The sequence below is a fragment of the Schistocerca serialis genome, chromosome 3 (genome assembly GCF_023864345.2).
Source record: "Schistocerca serialis cubense isolate TAMUIC-IGC-003099 chromosome 3, iqSchSeri2.2, whole genome shotgun sequence".
NCBI lineage: Eukaryota > Metazoa > Arthropoda > Insecta > Orthoptera > Acrididae > Schistocerca > Schistocerca serialis.
This window is the reverse complement of record NC_064640.1, coordinates 579299268-579308627: the sequence shown is the minus strand read 5'-3', so window position 1 is coordinate 579308627 and position 9360 is coordinate 579299268.

Below are 9360 nucleotides of genomic sequence, written 5' to 3'. Positions count from 1 at the left end.
TGGTCGGGGCCATTGTGCACGAGTTAGTAACGAAACACAATATGCCCCTGTTCTTTCAATAAATAGATTGTGTCTTTAGTTCCTCGAGAGAACAATTACTAATCTACATGTACACACCATAATATGTTTACCTTAAGCTCTAAATTATCAAAGTAACTTATTTTACTCACAACAGTATCAGTACACAGCCAGTCCAAAGACAGTCGCTTGGACCAGTGAAAAAACGCAATTGTTAATTCAGACTGCTCTCCCATGTTGTGGAACACACAAAACATGTGTTGCAAAAATAGGCTTAAAAACAGGATGTTGTTCGAAAATATTGCAGCAACATTTGAAACTACAGAGACTGAAATACGTAAAAAAATTCAGTAACTTGTGGACAAAGTATGGTCAAAACATTAATAAAGCAGAGAAACGAAAAAGTGAACAAAGGGCAGGCGACTTATGCAAAAGCAAATGGGAGTTTTTCGAATCTTTGAAATGTATGCTCCGCTCCTGCACAGAAAATAATTTGGTAAGTGGAATAAATGTAATATTCTTCCAACAGCACCTGGTGGAAGGGGCGCCGACTTATAAAAAATATTGGGGGGACCCACACTGGCGGTCTTACCCCAGGAAATTTTAGATGAAACATAGTGAGTTTTAAAGTTTTTTAAACATTTTAGAGTCATATGATCAACATTAGAAACCTAATAACTGGACTCTCAATAACTCAACACTCTGGAAAACTCTAGAGGCCTGACATATTTTTTTGCTTTGAAAAAGAAACAAATCATAAGCGTGCATGGTATTTTTCTAATTTAATTTAGAGTAATAATCATGCTTATAGACTATTAGAGAGCAGTGAATATATAGCTCTGAAAAGACTGAAATTATATTTAAATAAATCCTAAGCTATCATTAAAAGAATAAAACATAAAATACTGCTGTCACACAGTAACAGAACTTTGATTAATAAGTGAAATAGCTAATTTAAACTTATTGTGAATAAGGATCACAGTTCATTAAATAAAAACATGCTTTAATACAGTTAAAAAAGTTAATACAGTATGCCTAATACATTCAGTCAAAAAGTATGTAAATAGCGGGTTTTAATTGGGTCTTACACCCTAAAAATATTTAAGTATTTGAATATAACTAATACAGTACTATAGTAATGCAGTACTAAAATAGTACTAATATTTAGAAACTGAAAATTTAACATTATGTATTTATTTAATTCTCTATTTTATAAAGATTTTTAATATTGCTCTAAATGCTATTATTAGGCCTAGAGTGTCTTTAGGAAGGTGCAAATGTCGACCGTCTGACTGGATTACTGAATATGAAGTCGTCGATGACTGGTCAGGGATATCCAATTCATCCAAAACATCTCAGTGGGCATGAAGAACAGCTAAGTTGTTCAATCGCTTCTGTCCCATTGTTGATTGGAGATATAACTTCAGATATCTAAAGGCACTTAATGACTGTTCTGCCGTTGCTGTCGTGACTGGAACTACTTGGAGAAGCTTAATGCACTTCACTACTTCACGTAACATTTCCCAAACTGCAGGCTCTTGTGTAACGTACTTTCTTACATCACGCATGTTTTTTAGGAACAGTTGTTTTTTTATTAGCGATATCGGCTAACATATTCAAGTGTAAGCGCAGTCTCTCAATGTCTAGGCCGTTTTTTGAAAAACTCAGTTGATTTTTCCAAATTTGTTTCACCTCTGTTTACTAAAATAAAGCACTCTTGTTCAACTACAATGACCTGTGTGAGTCCAGTTGAAGCAAAGTGCCCAGTAAGGCAAGATTGCACAGTTTGACAAACTTCAATGTAAATAGCTTTGTAGTATTCCTATGGGGTTTTGAAAGTGTGCGGTGGGCTGGCTTCGTTGCTTTCATACTTCTTTGGTATATTTCTATCCTGAGGAAGCAAAGCATCATCAACTTGTCAAGGTTTTTCTTTTCAACAAAATTCCCAAAAGTGTACAAAACTGTCACGCCTTCCAGTCAATATACAAAGCAAGCCCTCATATATTTTTTCCAGATCAGCAACACTTAGATGAGGGCATTGAATTTTTTCATTGACATCCTCTACTGGGTTCATTGCATGGCAATAAAGACATAAAAATAAGTCAGTCTTGAATTGTACCATTGACTCAAGGTAGCCTGCACATTTGTAGCCCACCTCTGTTTTGTGCTCTGCAAAAAATATTTCAAAAAACTCTAGAAGTTCTTCAAAGTTTTTCAATATTCTCAAGATACTAGAAGCTCGCATAGTGCATTGAGTCGGGTAAAGGGGTTGTGACCAGCTTGGTCGTTGGCACTCTCACAGCATATGCTTCTGAAAAGTCCCATCCTTTCGTTGGATTCCCTTAGAGTGTTTATTAAGTCCTTGACTAAAGCCATAATATCCCTCATAGATGTAAGATGACAGAGACTATCTACAAAGGCCAAGTCTAAACTGTGAGCAGTGAAGTTGCACATAACGTGCTTTTGGTTACATTTCCAAAACTAACTTTTTTAGTCCTTTGGACTTACCTTCTTCGTTGATGATTAAGGAATCATCGACAGTACGAATACAAAATGACACTTGTTTGTGAATTGAAGAACCACTTTTTTTGTCAACCATAATAGAAAAATGTTCAGTCTTCTTGACTGAAGCCATTACCTTTCTGAACACAGACTTTCCTAGTAGATCAATGATCTCGTTTTGAATATCGTGGGACGTCCACTCATACCCCAAACGCCCTAACCAATCTTTAAACTCAGGTATTTCAATTTTTCCAAAGCCATTTTCCAGTTAGAAAACCCCGCGGAAGTAAATGCATCATCTTTTTTTTGAAGAAAATTGTAATAGTTCTTAGCATTTGCCTCTTTGCAGGTTTTGCAAAAAGCTTTTTTGGTAGATGCCTCATATTCTAGCCCTGTATATCTGATCAACCAAGACTTCTGAAATGATGTTCCCTTACTGGTTTGCCCAGGTTTCAGCTGTGAATGGTTCTCACCTGAAGACGATGAAGCAGTTGATGACACAATAATTGTTGGATGTTGATTTGTAGTATCATCAACTTCCAAGTGCGCCTTTTTGGTAAGAAATTTATCCATTGCAAACTTAATTCACAATACACTAAGAGACTAATGTAAATGAATAAAATATAGTCATATAAAATAGTCCACTAGACACCAAAGTCTGAACACTAAACACGTCTGAACACTAAACACGTCTGCAGCATGCACTGAACAAAACTATCCATACTGAATGACTGTGACAGCAGGGTGGGCTGCTCACTACCATAATAATCATTTGTTTTAACTCATTACTGAATGTATTTTAAAAGGTAACTATCGTCAAACAAGGAAAATAAAAAATTCCAACATAACTTTGCGATTTTACAAAGCATAACATAACTAATAATTTTCTTAAATTATTGGGGGGGGGGGGGGGCCTCCGCTCCCCCATACAAATTTCTGAGGGGGCTCAGACACCGTCAAGCCCCATGGAGTCGGCACCTGTGCCTGGTGGCTATAATTGAACTAGCAGTGTTTTGAGTACTGCAGAGTGGGCTGTATACATCACAGGACACTAAATCATTGTAGATATACTCATTAATCAGTGCATTTGTGGAGTATGCTGAAAAAATAATAGTTCCACTTCCTATCACCATGTGAAAATATGGCGCTCTAAACAATCAGAATGTGGTGTAGATACGGGAAAAGGGGAGGAAAGGTCAAAAACTTGATAATGGTTGTTCTGGCACATTTATTAGAGTGTAGTCACAAAATTCAACTTGTGTTCATTATGGTCTCCTGACTCGGTAACATGCTGCATCTGTAAAACGATATAGTCGACCACTAGCAAATGTCTGGGGGGATACGTCTTTCGATGTTTTCACACTGTCTGGGTTTCTGCAGTGCATTTTCATACGGCTGTTTGTGTTCTGCAGCTGTGTTTACTGTAATCCTGGTATTATGAATTGTTTGTTTAGCAGCCGTGAATGTGTGGTTATTCCTGATATGTGGAACAGTGGTGATCAATAAATAACACACCAACATACATTAATACAAATTTATTAAGCGAGAATATTTACAACATCTTATACTGTCGGCAGCACAAAACAGAATGGAAAGCAATATGGCGGTGCATAATAGGTCCGCATGGGTCAGAGAGCCTGCTATGGCAGATATATATCACTCGTAGAGTCGATAGTCACCACAGAGGCCCCCCCTTGCAGTGCGGAGCACGGTGGTGCGTCAAGTGCTGTGCCAGCCCGGTGGGGGTGGGACACTTGATGGTCACAAAAGCACTTGTCCATAGTGAAATCACACGCACAACACTTGGGAATAGGTGTAGCAAGCTCGACTGAAGCTAGGACATAATCATTGTGCCAACCAGTCGTCGGCCCGTGATGTAGGCTGCAAGGGGGCAGGAAGGGGGGGAGGGGTGGTGGGCCCATCCAAATCATGATGGGATTCCTGGGAAGGAGGGCAGGTGTCATGTATGTCGGGGTCACTTGCGGAGTGCTCCTGCAAGATCCATGCAGGTTTCACTCGGTGGAGTGAAACAGTTACTCGTTTGCCGTTGTTAAGTATCGACAATGTGGAAGGGCCTTGGGACAGGACTTTAAACGGACCAGTGTAGGGAGGCTGTAGGGTTGTCTGTACTGTGTTGTCATGTAACATGAAAAATTCACATGTGGCCAGTTCCTTATGCATGACACAGGAGGCTTACAGTGAGTAGAGGGCAAGGGAGATTTGATGAGTGTGATGTGGCCTCTGACGCTCTCGATGAGTGCTGGGAGCTTGGAAGAGCTTGGTAGCGGCGTATCCTCGACAAATTCGGCTGGTAAAACCAGAGGCTCCCCGTAAAGGCTTGCAACTCCTCTTTGTATGCGGTGCAGAGGCCTAGCAAAACTCAGGGGATTGTGTCAGACCACTGGCCACCGTGGCACATAAATGCGGCTTTAAGCGTGCGGTGCCAGTGCTCCACAAGTCCATTGGCCTGGGGGTGATAAGCGGTTGTGTGAAACTTCACGACGCCACAGTATGAACAGAGGGAGGCAAACAGCTGTGATTCAAACTGCCTACCTTGGTCGGTGGTCAGTGAGGTAGGGCTTCCGAATCGGGAAATCCAAGTGGCAACGAAGGCCCGAGCCACAGACTCAGCCGAAATATCTTCCAAAGGGGCTGCCTTGACCCATCTAGTGATCCTATCAATAAGAGACAGGATATATCGAAAGCCCTTGGAGGGAGGGAGGGGACCTACAATATCAATATGGGCATGTCGTAGATGTCCTTTAGGTATGTCGAAAGTGCCTGGCGGAGGAAGTGCATGGCGGCCCACTTTAGCTCTCTGACACGGTACGCAGGCGCGAGCCCACATTCTACAATCATGTTTACCACCGGGCCAGACGTACCTCTCCGTGACCAGTCTGGTGGAGGCTTTGATGCCTGGGTGAGCTAGGTTGTGGAGTGCATCAAAAACAGAGCGGCGGAGAGCTGTGGGTACGAGAGGGTGGGGACTACCAGTGGAAACATCGCACCAGATTGGTTCTGTGGTGCCGGGGAATGCACGTTGTTCCAGTTGAAGGGAAGAGGTTGTGTCTTGTTGCAAGGCACGAATATCGGGGTCTTCGGTTTGCCGGCGGGTCAGGTCGGTAAGGTTAAGTGGGGTAGTGATGATGTTGACACGAGACAGGTAGCCACTGACTACATTGTCAGCGCCTCGGATATATTGTGCGGTAGTGGAATATTGGGATATGAAATCCATATGGAGGAAGCGTCGTGGGGGAGATCGCGTGTGGAGTTACGGATTGCATCTGCCAAGGGTCTGTGATCTGTATAAATCGTGAACAGGCGACCCTCGACATCGGATCTGAAATACTTGACCGCCTCGTACAGGGCGAGGAGTTCACGGTCGAAGGCGGACCATTTGGACTGGGATTTGGTTAATTTCTTGGAGAAGAAACGGAGGGGTTGGGGGGTAACCAATACATGTTGCTGAAGGACCGTGCCAATTGCAGTGTCGCTCGCATCAGCTATAATAGTAATGGGTGCGTCAGGAGCAGCGTGAGCGAGTGTCACAGCTTTAGAGAGGGCTGTTTTAAGATTTTTAAATGAATTGGCCATCTCCAGTGTCCAAACGAGTTTGCGTTTGCCTTAAGTATCCTTACCCACCAGAGCGTCTTTCAGAGGGATCTGGATAGATGCAGCATGGGGCAGGTGGCGCCTGTAGAAGTTCACCATGCCTAGAAAATGGTGAAGTTTAGCGAAGTCCTCTGGGGAAGGGAGGCTAAGTATGCGTTCAACCTGAGAGGAGGTAGGATGGACGCCCTCGGCTGTGACTGTGTGACCTAAGAAGGTGACCTCAGGACTGCTAAGCTGAGACTTATCGTGGTTGATCTCCACTCCATTAGCACTCCATTAGCAGCGAGCAGTGCAAGCACTCTGGAAAGATGGAGAGTGTGTTCCACAGGTGAGGAAGAGAAAATCAGTATATCGTCTAAGTAGGCATAGGCGAAAGGGAGGTCAAATAACAGTGCGTCGATGAAGCGTTGCCATGTCTGTGCGGCATTTTTGAGACCATAATGGCATGGAACAGTACTCGAAGAGGCCAAATGGAGTGATTATGGCTGTCTTGGGGATGTCGTCAGGGAACATGGGAATCTGATGATATGCTTTGCTACAATCGAGAACGGAGATCTGGCAACCATGCAACATCTGGGTGAAATCGTGAATGTGGGGGATAGGGTAGTTATCGATGATAGTGCGTGCATTAAGAGCACGGTAGTCACCACAGAGGCGGAAAGTACCGTCCTTCTTCGGCACAAGATGGACTGGTGACGACCAGTTACTATCAGATTGACGGATAATGTTGGAATCCAAAAGTTCTTTAACAATGTCTTTAGCACGGCGAAGTTTCTGCGCATTTAAGCGGCGCACCTTATGCTGCGCAGGGGGTCCTTCAGTTGTGTTTATTCTGTGGCATGTGCCATTGGCAATTGCATGCAAAAACGTGGGAGAAGCAGAGGGGGGTAGGGGCAGACGGGGGGGGAGGGGCAGACGGGGGGGGAGGGGCAGACGGGGGGGGTGGGGCAGACGGGGGGGGGGCAGACGGGGGGGGAGGGGCAGACGGGGGGGGGAGGGGCAGACGGGGGGGGAGGGGCAGACGGGGGGGAGGGGCAGACGGGGGGGAGGGGCAGACGGGGGGGAGGGGCAGACGGGGGGGGGAGGGGCAGACGGGGGGGGGAGGGGCAGACGGGGGGGGGAGGGGCAGACGGGGGGGGGAGGGGTAGACGGGGGGGGGGAGGGGCAGACGGGGGGGGGAGGGGCAGACGGGGGGGGAGGGGCAGACGGGGGGGGAGGGGCAGACGGGGGGGGAGGGGCAGACGGGGGGGGGGGAGGGGCAGACGGGGGGGGGAGGGGCAGAGGCTGGCCGAACCGTTAATGGGATCACAGCTGCAGAACAATGACCAGGCTGAGGAGGCGAGTCCACGATTGCAAGAGTGGGTGTGCGGAGTTGCAGAAGCTGCTGTTGTGTCTGCAACAGTTGCCCATAGACTTCATCAATGCGAACACACAGGTTGACATTCTGAGTGCGCAACGCATCGATGTCTGAACATTCACACAAGAAAGCTGAGAGAGTAGAAGAAAGGTTTGCAGCAAATGACACACACTCTGAAAGGGCAGAGTGTGAACAGTCAGTAGGAACTTCGAGCTAAGGGGGGGAATGTTGTGATGCACCAGGAACACTCAAACTGGAGACTTGAGTCAGACAGCTGGATTGCAGATTAGGGGAGAGGGCATAGTGATGAAGAAAATCGAGGCCCAGTACAGGTGCATCAACTTCCGCAACGTAAAATGTCCAGGGGAAAACCTGATCTGGGGCAAATTTAAGCAGGAGATGTGAGGAACCTAGCACCAGAATCGGGGAATTGTTAGCAGCTATCAGTGGTGGTGTAGATAAGGGATCTATGTTAGGGGCGAGGGAGGGCGGGATAACACTAATGTCGGCTCCAGTATCCACTAGAAGACAGAGTTCAGTGTTGGTGTCCTTGATGAAGAGACGCGAAGCAGATGACAGTGCAGCAGGCATCGGACGAGATGCTGGTAGGCGCCGTGAGGCAGCGCGGTGGGACGTGGCGCCTAGATGTGCCCGCTGTAAGCATTTGCGAAAGCGCATGGGAGTTTGCAGTTGCGAGCCGTGTACCAAAGTTAGTGTGGAACCAGCAATAAGGAGAGCCAGCTTGAAGTGCAGGAGCATGGCTGGGCGGTGAGGCAGCCAGCTGTGCGGCCGGAGTGTACTCAGGTGCTCGCTCGGCCATCTCCTGTGACCTTTGGGGCGGCAACGTAAAAGTAGTTAGTGCAGTCGGGCAACCGCGGGGTGGCGGGGCCATTGCTTGCGCTGACATCGAGGCGCATGTCTTGCCGCAGCCAGGCTTAGCTTCTGTTACTGCATAATGCGTGGGGGCGGCGGATGCCGGACTCGAATGCTGGAGGTACCGGTGTTGAATGATGCTATAGGCATGGTTGTCGATGCGCAGGCGTGCTTCGAGGGGCTCAGAGACATGGGACAATAGCTGCTGTTGTAGCTCAGAAGGAAGTTTAAGTAGCCAAATTGTCCAAAGTGCGACGTCTGGTAGAAAGTCTGTGTCCACAAGGGTGCGTAAGTGGCGCCACAGCTGTGACGGGGTACGGTCATCAATGTGTTCCTCATGGATAATGCGTTGGATCGACTCAGCAGGAGGACGGGATAAGCGTTCAACGATACAAGTTTTAGAAAATTCGTACTTATTCTGCATGGGAGGCGAAAGCAGCAGGTCACTAATAAGATCCGTGTGATCGTGCAGGTGACTAAGAAGGCACACAAATCGGGCACCGTCATCTTGGACGCCATGAATGTCCAACATTTTGTCCACTAATGCAAACCACGTCTTAGGGTTCTCCGCTTGTAGGGCTGGCAGTTTTGGGAATCTGATAGGCACGAGGTACTGAGGAACGGTCGGTGCAGCAAACACACTACTTGGAGGTGCAGATGGTGTAGCAGTGTAGAGTCGTGCCAAATCGGGATTGTAGACACCAGGAGACTGGCACACAGTAGCTGTACTAATCTGGTGATTAGGGACAAAACCACACGATTTACAAGCAGCAGGAGTGCAAGAAGAGAATTCAGTCTTGACATGTGAGTTCAGTTGCATAGTGTAGGCAGGTACAGTTGCTGGGGCCCCGGCTGGTGGGGGCACGGTTGGGTGCAGAAGACTCTCCAGTACCGTGGAAACAGGTGCAGTTCAGATTGGTGAGCACGCGACTGGTGTTTGCCAAGCGAAAGAACCTGGCGCGGAAGTCGATGAAACGTTGTGGACCAGCGCGGGTGGG